Raw genomic sequence first — 13,069 nt, forward strand, 5'->3', positions numbered from 1 at the left:
TTAAAATAGCTTCATTTTTATTACTTGGCAACCCTTTAAGTTCCAAGACTCTATCCTGTCCAATTAATCCATCACAAGATGCCGCCAGATAATGTCTGGTAGGATGAATAATGAGGCCACACTTTTGGACTACATGGCCTGTTAGTTGAGAATATCTGTCCCTTGCTGAGACTTCCATTTGAAGTTCCCATTTCATATCACTGGAGCAAAGCAAACTTCCCTTGAATAAGGATTTTGCTAGGGCTTTAGGAGTTTTTGAGTGGCAGATTTTCCCAAAATTACTTGCTGTCAAACGATATTTCTTCTCTTTGAACCATAGACTTTGCTAGGATTGTTGTCTAGTATTTTCCTCAATTTTCTTCCTTTCCTCATCATTGACTCTTACAAGAGTTTCAGCTTGTGTCGCACATGGATCCACACCATAATGGTGGTCATGAATGACCTCAAAGCAGCTGGCCTGTTCTTTTTTTTAGAGCAAAAGAAAAAGCCAGCTTATGTTGGGAACTTTTCACAATACTTTCAACATATTGCTGATATCCAGGATGATTAACTCCTGACAATGGCCTAACATCATGGCAGGGTTCCTGTAAAACTTGTTCCAAGGGCAAACATTCCACTTTCATAGGGCTAACTGGCCTCAACCGTTTGGAAGAGGGATGGTGAAAAGTTTGTGAATTTTGGGTGCCTGTTTCTGAACACTGAATAATACCAGTCTTGGAGAAGTGCTCTAATGCATAGCTTACAGCAGCAATATGCTTACAACATGTCTTGGGGCCTGCTCCAGCAACACATTCACATTCCCCTCCTATAATATCACCAGGTACTCCTAAAATAAGCTTCACATTATAGCTCTTATGTTTTGTGTACTCGGATTTCACAGCACTGCATATTCGAATTTCATCCGATTGAAAAAAACATTTCACTGAAAAGTCTGTATCCAGCATCACACAATGATTTGTAGTTGGAAACAGGTGCTCCATCTATTTCCGATTTTCTAAATACAAAATAATCCATCAAATGCACATTTGTGATGGTGATCTTCACCTTATGGCTGATGGTCAATTCTTCAAAGGAACCGGTACAAGGAAACTGAAGAAATTCACATGCCTTTGGTGGTGGACAAGGCTGTATCTGCAGTTTCATGTAAGCCATCAATATAAAAAAATACGTGAATTGAAGACTATAAGCAAGTAGAGTAAGTGCGTATTTAAATTATTTATGATTTAAGTCTTGTGGAGGTATATTTATATATTTCTCAATGTACAATAATCAAGTAATTGTAATCTTTAGGAAAAGGCATGCTGACTCCTATTCATTATTTAGATAATAAAGCGTGTTAGAATTTTGTAATTACCGCTGTACTAATTCTTCCTTTCTCCCGCTAGTTTTAGCGCCTCTGGTCCGTAGCTCATTTTGCAGATGTTTAACGCTTAAACGCTGAAAATCGTTCATAATATACTAGGGGATATACCTGTACAAATAATTAATATAGTCTTGGAGTAAAATTAGAGAATATATAGTAGGCTTTAGCTTAGGAAACTCGGTCACAATCTGTACATTTCTCGCAGCTGACTGGGAGAAACATAAGACGATCGCCTTGCGCTTACCCAGTAGTACACGAGCGCTATCTGGCGAGAACTTTCTCTGCCTACATCCCTATTGTAAAGTTATAGAGGCCCTCGGCCTAGCAAAAAGAGGCGTTGCCCGGAATTAGTGATTAGTCCACTTCAGAGAAAATGCTGTGTGGATCTTGGCTAGAGAAGCGATGCCTATACGCTTTGAAGGGAAACCAGAGCTGTATATAGATAGTGTAGATTCAGGAGTCAAACGGACCGTATCGCTGTTGACATACGTAAGTCTTTTCGTAGGGTAGCTCACGGGGGCTATCGGTCTATGGTTGAATGGCTGGCTAAATTTCTAGACAACAGAACTCCGAGAATTAGAGTAGGCGAAGTGTTATCTGATCTTGTAATGATTAAGAGGGGAGTCCAACAGGGCAGCATTATTGCACCTTCACGTTTTTTTATATAAATGATACGAGTAAGGAACTGAAATCACAGATAAGGCAATCTGCGGATGATGTCATATTGTATAGAGTAGTAAACGAGTTGTAGGATTGTGGGCGACTTCAGAGAGACCTAAACAATCTGAGGTAGACAGCGGACAATGGCATGATAGTAAACATGATGAAAAGTCAGTTTGTCCGTTTCACCAAGAAAAAAAAGTCCTCTCAGTTTTAATGACTGTGCTGATGGGGTAAGAGTACCTCATGGGCAACAGTGTAAGTATCTAGGTATTAATATAAGGAATAATCCTCATTGGGGTAGTCATACTAACGAGGTTGTTAAGAAAGGTTACAGATCTCTTCACGTGGTATCAGAGCATTTAGGGGTTGTAGTAAGGATATAAAGGAATAAAGGAGAATATGTATAAGTCTCTGGTAAGATCCCAGTGAGAGTATGATTCCAGTGCATGGGACCCACACCAGGATTACTTGATACGAGAACTGGAAAAGATCCAAAGGAAAACAGCACGATCTTTTGTTTGCTAGTTGCTTTACGTCGCACCGACACAGATAGATCTTACGGCGACGATGGAAAAGGGAAGGGATAGGAGTGGGAAGGAAGCGGCCGTAGCCTTAATTAAGGTACAACCCCAGCAGTTGCCTGGCGTGAAAATGGGAAACCACAGAAAACTATTTTCGGGGCTGCCGACAGTGGGGTTCGAACCTACTATCTCCCGCATACTGGATACTGGCCGCACTTAAGCGACTGCAGCTATTGAGCTCGGTAACAGCACGATTTGTTCTGGGGGATTTCTGAAAAATGAGTAGGTAGTTTTACGAAAATTTCGCACACTTTGGGCTGGGAAGACTTGGGAGTAAGGAGATGAGATGCTCCATTAAGTGGCATGTTCTGAGCTGTCAGTGGAGAGAGGCGTTGCCCGGACAAATAACCTTGATGGTGGTGGTGATTATTCTTTTAAGAAGTAAAATTGGGCAGCCATCCTCGATTAATATTAATCAGAGGGAAAAATTCGAAGGGGCCTGACACCTTCGAAAAATGAAGGTATCGCCCAAAAAAAGACAAGGATCAGGAAAGGCGTGAAAATGAAAGACTCACTAAGCCTTGAAATCTAAAACCATCGGGTTCGGAAAAGAGCAAGAGTTGACCAAGAGAGATGGGATAGGATAGATGACAGTGATGAGCGAGAATCAAGTAAAAAGCAGCAGCAGCAGCAGCAGCAGCAGTGCCAGGACTCAGCTAAGGGCTCCGTGGTTGCCAATCCACGTTCCCAATTTAAGAGCTTCTGAGGCCCCTTTTAGACACCTCTTACGACAGGCAGAGAATGCCGTGGGTGTTTTTCTACCGTCCCTATCCACAGCGGAAAAAGAAAACTCGAGCGAAGCGTTTAAAAGTAGGAAAGATCATAATGTGAAGATACAGTTGGAATGCAAGAGGACAAATTGGAGCAAGTATTAATTTATTTTCCAATTCCTTCTTGAGTTTAGTGGAAGAGTATAGTTCTGTCAGTAATCGCACCAAATTAGTTAACACATTCATATGGGCTGTGTAATAACTTCTGAGAGTGTCGCTGTGAACGTTTCTTTGGCCTTTTCGCATTCATTTAGAATATGTGAATTTTAATGAGTATTTTTAGGTTTTTGCCAGTTTTGAACCCATCTCATCATTTACGTACGTACATAAAGTTCTACCTCACCGTCTGAGGGTTAATGAATTCCATCAAAGGCTAAGTCTCACATTTAATTAGCATGACTGATTTATTAACATCAGAAAGCGATTATGCTATCTAACGGATTTAAACATTAGTTTCATCCGAGGAAAGCCACCTGTATCACAGGTAAGACTAAATGTGGATAGCTGAAGTAATATACCAATGTAACTCGTTAAGAAATATGTGATATATTTTCGTTTTAATGTTTAGATTATTAAGAATCTATAAGCATGATGGTAAATTCTTTCTAGTTCATTTCCAATGGGTTCTTCATATTGCCGATCACTATTTGCAAAGCTGCCAATATTGGGGAATATTAGACTGTGCCGGAAGGAAAAGGCGTTAAAAATTAAATTATTGGCTAAAACTATATATCAAACTTATCTCAAACCGCAAGTAAGCCTATTAATTCGCTAACCATTCATCTTGTAAAGAAACGATGAGAGTAACAGCGTGTACTTCTGTTACATTTATTGTCTACAAGCTGTAGTGCCCGGCCCTGCTTGGGTACTGTTTTGAATGCTTATTTTAGGATTTGTATTGCATGTTTGATGTGAATATTTTAGATTTCTTTATTGTGAGTTGAATTATAATTTACGAACTCTTTTGAGGATTTTGAAATATTGTTACATATGTGTATAATTTCAAGTTTTAAGTAGTTGATACGCGTCATTAAGGGCTAAAAGGGCTTAGCCTCACCAGATTTTCGGACATAAAGAGTTTAGAAATGTTATATTATTTATGAAAATGAAAATCCACAGCCTGTTTCCAGTCGTTCGATCGGGACAGGAATGGAATGAATGAAGCCCCATCTAGCGGCGAGGACAGGAATTGTACCGGCTACCGAAGCCTGTCGCAGTCCTCTGGGGCAATGATTAATGAATGGCAGATGAAATGAAATGATATTGGAGAGTGTTGCTGGAATGAAATATGACAGCGAAAACCGGAGTACCCGGAGAAAACCTGTCCCGCCTCCGCTTTGTCCAGCACAAATCTCACATGGAGTAACCGGGATTTGAAGGATGGATTTCAGTGGTGAGAGGCCGGCGCGCTGCCGCCTGAACCACGGAGCTCGGTTATATTATTTATATTTCAGACAATTAATTTAATGAGACCAGATTAGTATCTGAGTACCACTGTTCTGAAACAATTAATGCTACGAGAAAATGAAAGTATGATTGTATTCCATGTTTCGTATGTTTAACTTCTTTTTTTTTTTTTGTTAGTTGCTTTACGTCGCACCGACACAGATAGGTCTTATGGCGACGATGGGACAGGAAAGGCCTAGGACTGGGAAGTAAGCGGCCGTGGCCTTAATTAAGGTACAGCCCCAGCATTTGCCTGGTATGAAAATGGGAAACCACGGAAAACCATCTTCAGGGCTGCCGACAGTGGGGTTCGAACCCACTATCTCCCGAATGAGAGTTCACAGCTGCGCGCTCCTAACCGCACGACCAGCTCGCCCGGTATATGTTTATCCTGACACAGGGGCTGATTCGCTCTCAGTCCTCACAGTGAGTATTGGTAACTGTTTTGAAGGTCAGTGAACCTTTGAGGGAGTGAAAGTTTCAATACATTTTAAAATGTCAAGCTAGGGGCTAGCTTTGATATGCCCGCAATAATAAAGAACAATGTAGACGAAGCTGTAGCGGCGGGTGTTATGACGACGTTATTGCAAACTCACTTTTATTCTTCTAACCTCATGTAACATGTTCTGGTGACCATTCACAGAGTTAAGCTTTCGACACGTTTCGAATTTTAGTTTACAGTTCGCTTTTAGCAATTGCAGAGTGATGAGCACAAGTTTTGGATAGTTTTTGTTCAACAGTGATTAGTATCACCGCAGAAGAATCGACGATCGCAGCTCCTTTTTAAATGAGGTAGGCTCTCACTTTTAAAATATTGTATTATTAGCTTGCATTAGAATGAAGCATGCTTAACTGTACTGATACTGCCAATAAAAATGTAATGACAAGGTTTAATCGTATCGTATCGTATCGTATCGTATCGTATCGTAATCTGTTTACCTTCGAGGGTCGGTTTTTTTCTCGGACTCAGCGAGGTATCCCACCTCTACCGCCTCAAGGGCAGTGTCGTGGAGCTTCAGTCTCTGGGTCGGGGGATACAACTGGGGAGGATGACCAATACCTCGCCCAGGCGGCCTCACCTGCTATGCTGAACAGGGGCCTTGGTGGGGGATGGGAAGATTGGAAAGGACAGGCAAGGAAGGAAGCGGCCGTGGCCTCAAGTTAGGTACTATCCCGGAATTTGCCTGGAGGAGAAGTGGGAAACCACGGAAAACCACTTCCAGGATGGCTGAGGTGGGAATCGAACCCACCTCTACTCAGTTGACCTCCCGAAGCTGAGTGGACCCCGTTCCAGCCCTCGTACCACTTTTCAAATTTCGTGGCAGAGCCGGGAATCGAACACGGACCTCCGGGGATGGGAGCTAATCACACTAACCACTACACCACAGAGGCGTTCTGACAAGGTTTAATATGGGTGTTTATGCAACAGCAGAAGAAACAACATTAATAATAATAATAATAATAATAATAATAATCATCATCATCTGTTTACCCTCCAGGTTCGGTTTTTCCCTCGGACTTAGCGAGGGATCCCACCTCTACCGCCTCAAGGGCAGTGTCCTGGAGCTTCAGACTCTTGGTCGGGGGATACAACTGGGGAGTATGACCAGTACCTCGCCCAGGCGGCCTCACCTGCTATGCTGAACAGGGGCCTTGTGGAGGGATGGAAAGATTGGAAGGGAAAGGCAAGGAAGAGGGAAGGAAGCGGCCGTGGCCTTAAGTTAGGTACCATCCCGGCATTCGCCTGGAGGAGAAGTGGAAAACCACGGAAAACCACTTCCAGGATGGCTGAGATGGGAATCGAACCCACCTCTACTCAGTTGACCTCCCGAGGCTGAGTGGACCCCGTTCCAGCCCTCGTACCACTTTTCAAATTTCGTGGCAGAGCCGGGAATCGAACCCGGACCTCCGGGGGTGGCAGCTAATCACGCTAACCACTACACCACAGAGGCGACATAATAATAATAATAATAATAATACTCACATTAGCCCCACTTGCCATTTGAGCCACGAGCCGCTACTGCTGTTTGTATTTATGCCTCACGCTATAGATTTGAGGTACCGGTACACGATTCCAACTGGTCCGCCTCGGTTCGCTGAGTCCGAGGGAGAAACCGACCCTGGAAGGTAAACAGAAGAAGAAGAAGAAGAAGAAGAAGAAGAGGAAGATTCCAACTGTCACTGGGGCTATCACCTATCGGCTTAGCGACCCCGAAAACTATGGATTCAACACTAATATCAGTCGACATCGATTAGTTTTACATCTCATCCCTTCCCTTAGGGGTGCTAGGGGTGTCTTACCCCTCCCTCCCACCCCACAGTAATCCATAGTTTTTAGCACACTATGCTGGAATATACTGTACACACATACATCCACAACCTCTGTCATTTTTTACATTTTCTTTTTCACCCCTTCCCACCCCGCGTGCCGATGTGGACTGAACTTGGACTTAAACGACATCTGGAGTGTCACAATTTAACTCGTCAACACAGAAAACTAGGGATTATACACTAATATTGGTCGTTTTCGATTATCCTTATTCTAGGGGAAGTTAGGGATTTATTACACCCAAAGTTTTTTTGATATTAAGAAGAGGTGAAAAAGGAAAGATGGAAAAAGTTCGGTTAAGAGGTATACTGAAATATAGACACATCCATCCAGAATCACTAGGCTGAGTGGCTCAGACGGTTAAGGCGCTGGCGTTCTAACCCCAGCTTGGCAGGTTCGATCCTGGCTCAGTCCAGTTATTTAAAGATGCTCAAATATGTCAGCGTCTTGTAGTAGATTTACTGGCACGTAAAAGAACTGCGGGAATAAATTCCGGCAACTTAGCGTCTACGAAAACCGTAAAAATGTAGTTAGTGGGACGTAAGCCAATATTATTATTACATCCATAATCTCGATCATTTTGGACATTCTTTTCCACACCTTCTCAACCTTCTTTTCGATTGGGGCTGATCTATGACTTAAACGGCATCCAGAGTGTCACAGATCATCTCGGCTACCCCGAAAATTATGGATTCGACACTAATATCGGTCGTTCTTGGTTATTATTATTATTATTATTATTATTATTATTATTATTATTATTATTATTATTATTATTTACATTTCACTCCCTCCCACAGGAGTTCTGAGAGTGTCTTTTCCCCACAGTCATTTTACCAGCTAGTGAGGCATATGTGTACCAAGTTTGGTTGACAGCTATGCTGAAATATGCACACATTCATCCGTAATCTGGGTCATTTTGGACAGTTCCTTTCTCACCCCTTCTTATCCTCGAGCCGATAGGGATGGACTTGCACTTAAACGACATATGGAGTGTCATCTCAGTGACCCTTGAAACGATTGATCATATATTAATATTGATCGTTTTCTATTTATTTTATACTTCACTCCCTTTCCACGCTCACCCAAAGGGGTGCTAAGGGTGTGTTAGCTCCACAATGTTTGTCTCCACATACTAAGTCATATGTGTACCAAGTTTGGAAACAGCTATGCTGGAATGTATACACATACATCCATACTCTTGGCCATTTTGGACATTTTAACCCCTTCTCTTCCCCCATGCTGCCATACTAAATTTGGAAGAGGGTCTTGCTTCGATACAAGCTTTTGCTTCAAAATATATGTTGTCTCTGCATGGCGTTCTGTAGACTGGACTAGTTTGACACATGTGATGGTAGCAGCTTTCAATTTTTCTACTCTTAATGCACCATGTCTTCTTTCTTCGGATTTGAGTTTGGAATTGTGGACAAACCTGAGACAATACGACACAACTCTTGGGAGTTTTTGATAAGAAGAGTATCTTGCGATTAATTCTTCGGAATGACAAGTGGCCAAACAACTAAGGACTGTCTTGAGTTGCTCAGGAACTTAAATTGTGGCTTCTTCATTAGATACAGGCCAGTTCAGCTCTGAAGAGCGTAACCATTCAGGACCCGCTCCACCAAAGATCATTGTTGAGTAGGTGTGCAGGGTCGGTTCCTCACAATATAATGTCTTCAGGGTAGTCTGCTGATGGCAGACGCTTCCAGTCGTTGACTGATGTGTTGTCTTGTATCTCAGTTACACGACGTGCGACGAATTTTTTTCATCTCGTGGAAGAACCTGACAGCCAAGCTAGAACGATCTTAGAATCTGTAGACATGTGAATACTATGCAGGTTGAGATGGAGGATTTGACGCATTTTCTTCACTACTCAAGGCAGCAGTACTGCTACACATAGTTCTAGCCCGGGCAGCATACATTTTTTAAGAGGAGCCACTTTAGACTAGGAACACAGCAGCTGACTCGTTACTTCCGCTTGGTTCGTTGAAATACCTACTTAAGAGTAAAGAAGCACCGTAACTCTTCACCGATACATCTTCATATCCATGTAATTGCTCTTGAGTAGAGCGGTTTGAAAATACAAATCTGTTTGCGAATATCTTTTCAATTAGAGGTATTTGGTTGTACAAAATATTCCATCTACTTAGAATCTCTGTGGGAAGCTCATCACCCCATGCTATCTTGCCAAAGTTGCTGCAAGAAAATGTTAAATGAAATGACAATGGGACTGATTAAACCCAAAGGATCATATGTGGGTGTCCGACTCGTTGGCTGAACGGTCAGCGTACTGGCCTTCGGTTCAGAGGGTCCCGGGTTCGATTCCTGGCCGGGTCGGCGATTATAACCTTAATTGGTTAATTTCAATGGCACGGGGGCTGGGTGTATGTGTTGTCTTCATCACCACTTCATCCTCATCACGACGCGCATGTTGCCTACGGGAGTCAAATTGAAAGACCTGCACCTGGCGAACCCATCCCGGCACTAAAAGCCATACGACATTTCATTTCATTTCATATGTGGGTGATACCACCTATAGTACCTTGCGTTTGCTAACGTAAGAGACATGATTCCTTGCACCATCGTTACACCACAGGAAATCTGATGTTTGTCCGAGCTAGGATGACAAAGTGACCTAATGGCTTGATAGTTACTCTAGAATCGAATCGAAGGGGAAGCTGCTCCTCTCTACAATCCGGTGGGACTGCTACTAACAATGCTGTGTGGTTAGAGCATTTGTGGAACTTACAGCCTCCGCTGTCGAGCAAATTAATAAGTTCACGTTGCAGGATTAATGCTTGCTCCGGAGATGTAATCGTCTACGTAGGAGTCCCGGCGGAGAACTGTTGCTGCCGCTGGATAATGTTGTTCCTCATCATCTGCTGTTTCAGACAACTTGTCAATAGAAAGGGGAGTTGAGGACGTACCATATGTCACAGTCTGAAGCTGATATACTCCGTTAGGTTCTTCAGCTGACTACCCCCCCCCCCCCCGGATACGCTGAAAGTTGTTGTCCCTGGAGTCAACTCTAACCTGTATGTACATCTTCTCAATACCTGCTGCGAGACATATAGGATAGATTATCTGAATCTTGGAAAACTGGGACCCAAGTCTTGTTGAATTGTGGGACCTATCATTAATATGTCGTTAGGCCTAAGTGACTAAACTTGATGAGCAGGAAGCATCGAAAACTTCTCTGAGTTTGTGGTAGAACTGGATGATGTGGCATATAGAACATGACAGGTGTCACCATAGTTGGTGTTTAGTTTCATATGACCTAGCTCTTCATACTCATATTCGAAAATTAATTGCGAATCACGGTTCAGTCGGCGCTCGAGATAATGAAATCTGTTGGTTGCCATATGCAAGGATTCACCTAATACTCTAGGATCCTACTTGGAAGGAAGTCAGCTGGCATTCTGTTTAAATGTGTTGGATGTCGAGGATTCCCTCATTGACCACCTCTCGTACATAACTGTGTCTCAGATGAATGAGTTTAGTTTTGCGATAATACTTCATAATTATTATAATAATATAATATAATATAATATAATATAATATAATATAATATAATATAATATAATATAATATAATATAATATAATATAATATAATATAATATAATATAATATAATATAATATTCATCGCAAGCTTTATCGCAGCCTCATTGTCCACATAAAGTGTTAATTTTCCTTGAAGTCCAACAAGTTCATCAAGGAGTCGCCTTAGCCAAATAAGGTCACGGGCTGCTACAAGCAGCAACCACCTCGGCCTCCGTTATAGATATGGCCACACTTTGCTGTAGTTACCTCAGCCAAGATATCGGTCCTCTAGTATTCTTGCAAACTAAGCCAGTCGTTGATCTTCCAGTGTCCATGTCGCCATCCAGGTCAGCACCACTATATCCCTCTAGTCTATTCGAAGTATCTTCATGACGATAAATGATGCCTAGGTTCATTGTCCTTCTTAGATGACGAGGAATCCTCTTCACTCCTGAAATATCTTCGGCGGATGGATTCTCTAATGACCTCGAATCCACTCCTACTGCATAAGAAATATCAGGTTTCGTTGACACCTTCAGATACATTAAGGCTCCAACTGCCTGTCTACAGGGGAAGTTATATTCTTTTCTCCCTGTCTGTTTCTCTGGTGACACGACAGGTAGCATCGGCGTAGTCACTGGTTTGGAACTCCCCATGTTAAATCTCTTCAGAACTCGGCGGACATAATTCTTTTGGTCAATGTGAATCGAGCCGTCTTCCTTCTGAGATATTTCTCGACCTAAGAAATATGACAATGGCTTTTTATTGACTTTAAAAATCGATTTTAAATCTTCCAGCTCTTCTTACTTAGATGAAACAACTATCCCGTCATCAACATAATGTGCAATAATTGTTTTACACCGTCCATTTTTCTTATGAAAAGACATGGATCTGTATCACTAGGAGTAAAGCCACGATTCTTAAAAGAACACAAAGCACTAATATCAGCAGCGAGCATACTCGACACTTCCACCATCGTAGCCCTTGGGTTGTCGCATGTGAATATAATCTATCTCACTGAGATCTCGAATTGTGCCAGTGACATATTCTCACTTGCTGTAACGCTGAGTAAAGTACGAATGGTTCCCATCTTAGCAACGGGGCTAAATGTTCCGACGTAATTAACATATTTTTCTTGAGAAAAACCTATCACTATAAGACGTGCTTTGTAACGTTCAATCGAACCATCTGGATTTTGCTTATCTTGTATACCCACTTACATGGCAAGCCTTCATTCATTCCTTTGGGTAAATGCTCAAGTTTCCAGTCTTGTTTTCTTTTGATGCTCTCATCTCATCTCTGCATCCATAAGGTTTTTTCATTCTCTGCAGAACTTTGAGCTTTTAGCTTCGTCATAGCTTTCACCTCTGGTACCGCAAAGGTACGTACTCCTAATAGTGTTCTGGCGGTCGAATACTTTACCTACCCCTAAAGGTTATATACTTTGGGACCTCAGACCCTTCATCATCTGGAAATTTGTGAAATTCTCTTTCGTTGGTTTCTTCTTTTCTGATTTATCTTCTGCAGCAGCTGGTTGCTTGGCCTGATCATCTTCTGGGAAATGGAGTGTCATACTACCTGAAGTCAGTGGAATCTCCTGAAAAATGACCTTTTTTTTTTTTTTTTTTTTTTTTTTTTGCTTTACGTCGCACCGTCACAGATATGTCTTACGGCGACGATGGGACAGGGAAGAGCTAGGAATGGGAAGGAAGCGGTTGTGGCCTTAATTAAGGTACAGCCCCAGCATTTTCCTGGTGTGAAAATGGGAAACCACGGAAAACCATTTTCAGGGCTGCCCACAGTGGGGTTCGAACCTATTATCTCCCGAATACTGGATACTGGAATGACATCTTTAGATCGTGTTATTTTTCTGCATCCATCCCAAATTCTATATACAAAACTTTCATAGACAACCGATATTCCTTTGATACACTTTTTATCCATTTTCTTCCTTCCAAGCTTAGGAATGTGAGCATAGCATTCGTTGCCTGTAATACGTAAGTGTTTAATACTGGCCTTTCTGTTAAACCACATCTCTAATGGCGTCTTATCACAGTACCCGGTTTTCCTGACCTATTTAAAATATACACGGCAGTATTAGTAACCTCTGCCAGAGCCATCTACAGGTAAAGCCGGAAGGTACGCTTGGCAACACTGTATCTATCTGTCAAGCGGAGCCGAGAGAAAAGGGGGCGTGTCCGATTTTGAATGACTTCACCCATATCCAGTATATTTAGACCAATACAATGATTGTTATAAATGCACACTCTTCGTAAAATGGTACTAAGAAACACACACAGCAGTAAATGCATTCACTGAAGTTAGAAATACACATTTTACACGAATAAGAATAAAACACTTTAAGAGCAGTACTC

The 13,069-nt window shown here is 42.1% G+C and overlaps 1 protein-coding gene across 2 annotated transcripts in view; it reads left to right on the forward strand.

The window, feature by feature from the left end:
* The first annotated feature begins 3,825 nt into the window (after window positions 1–3,825).
* LOC136856746 (fatty acyl-CoA reductase 1) overlaps window positions 3,826–13,069 on the forward strand; it is a 324,691-nt gene continuing 315,447 nt past the window's right edge. For both annotated transcript variants that reach the window (XM_068224950.1, XM_068224951.1), the window contains exon 1: window positions 3,826–3,861. The gene's annotated coding sequence lies outside the window, so the exon portion shown is untranslated. The remainder of the gene's footprint in view (window positions 3,862–13,069) is intronic.

The sequence above is a fragment of the Anabrus simplex genome, chromosome 1 (genome assembly GCF_040414725.1).
Source record: "Anabrus simplex isolate iqAnaSimp1 chromosome 1, ASM4041472v1, whole genome shotgun sequence".
Classification (NCBI taxonomy): Eukaryota; Metazoa; Arthropoda; class Insecta; order Orthoptera; family Tettigoniidae; genus Anabrus; species Anabrus simplex.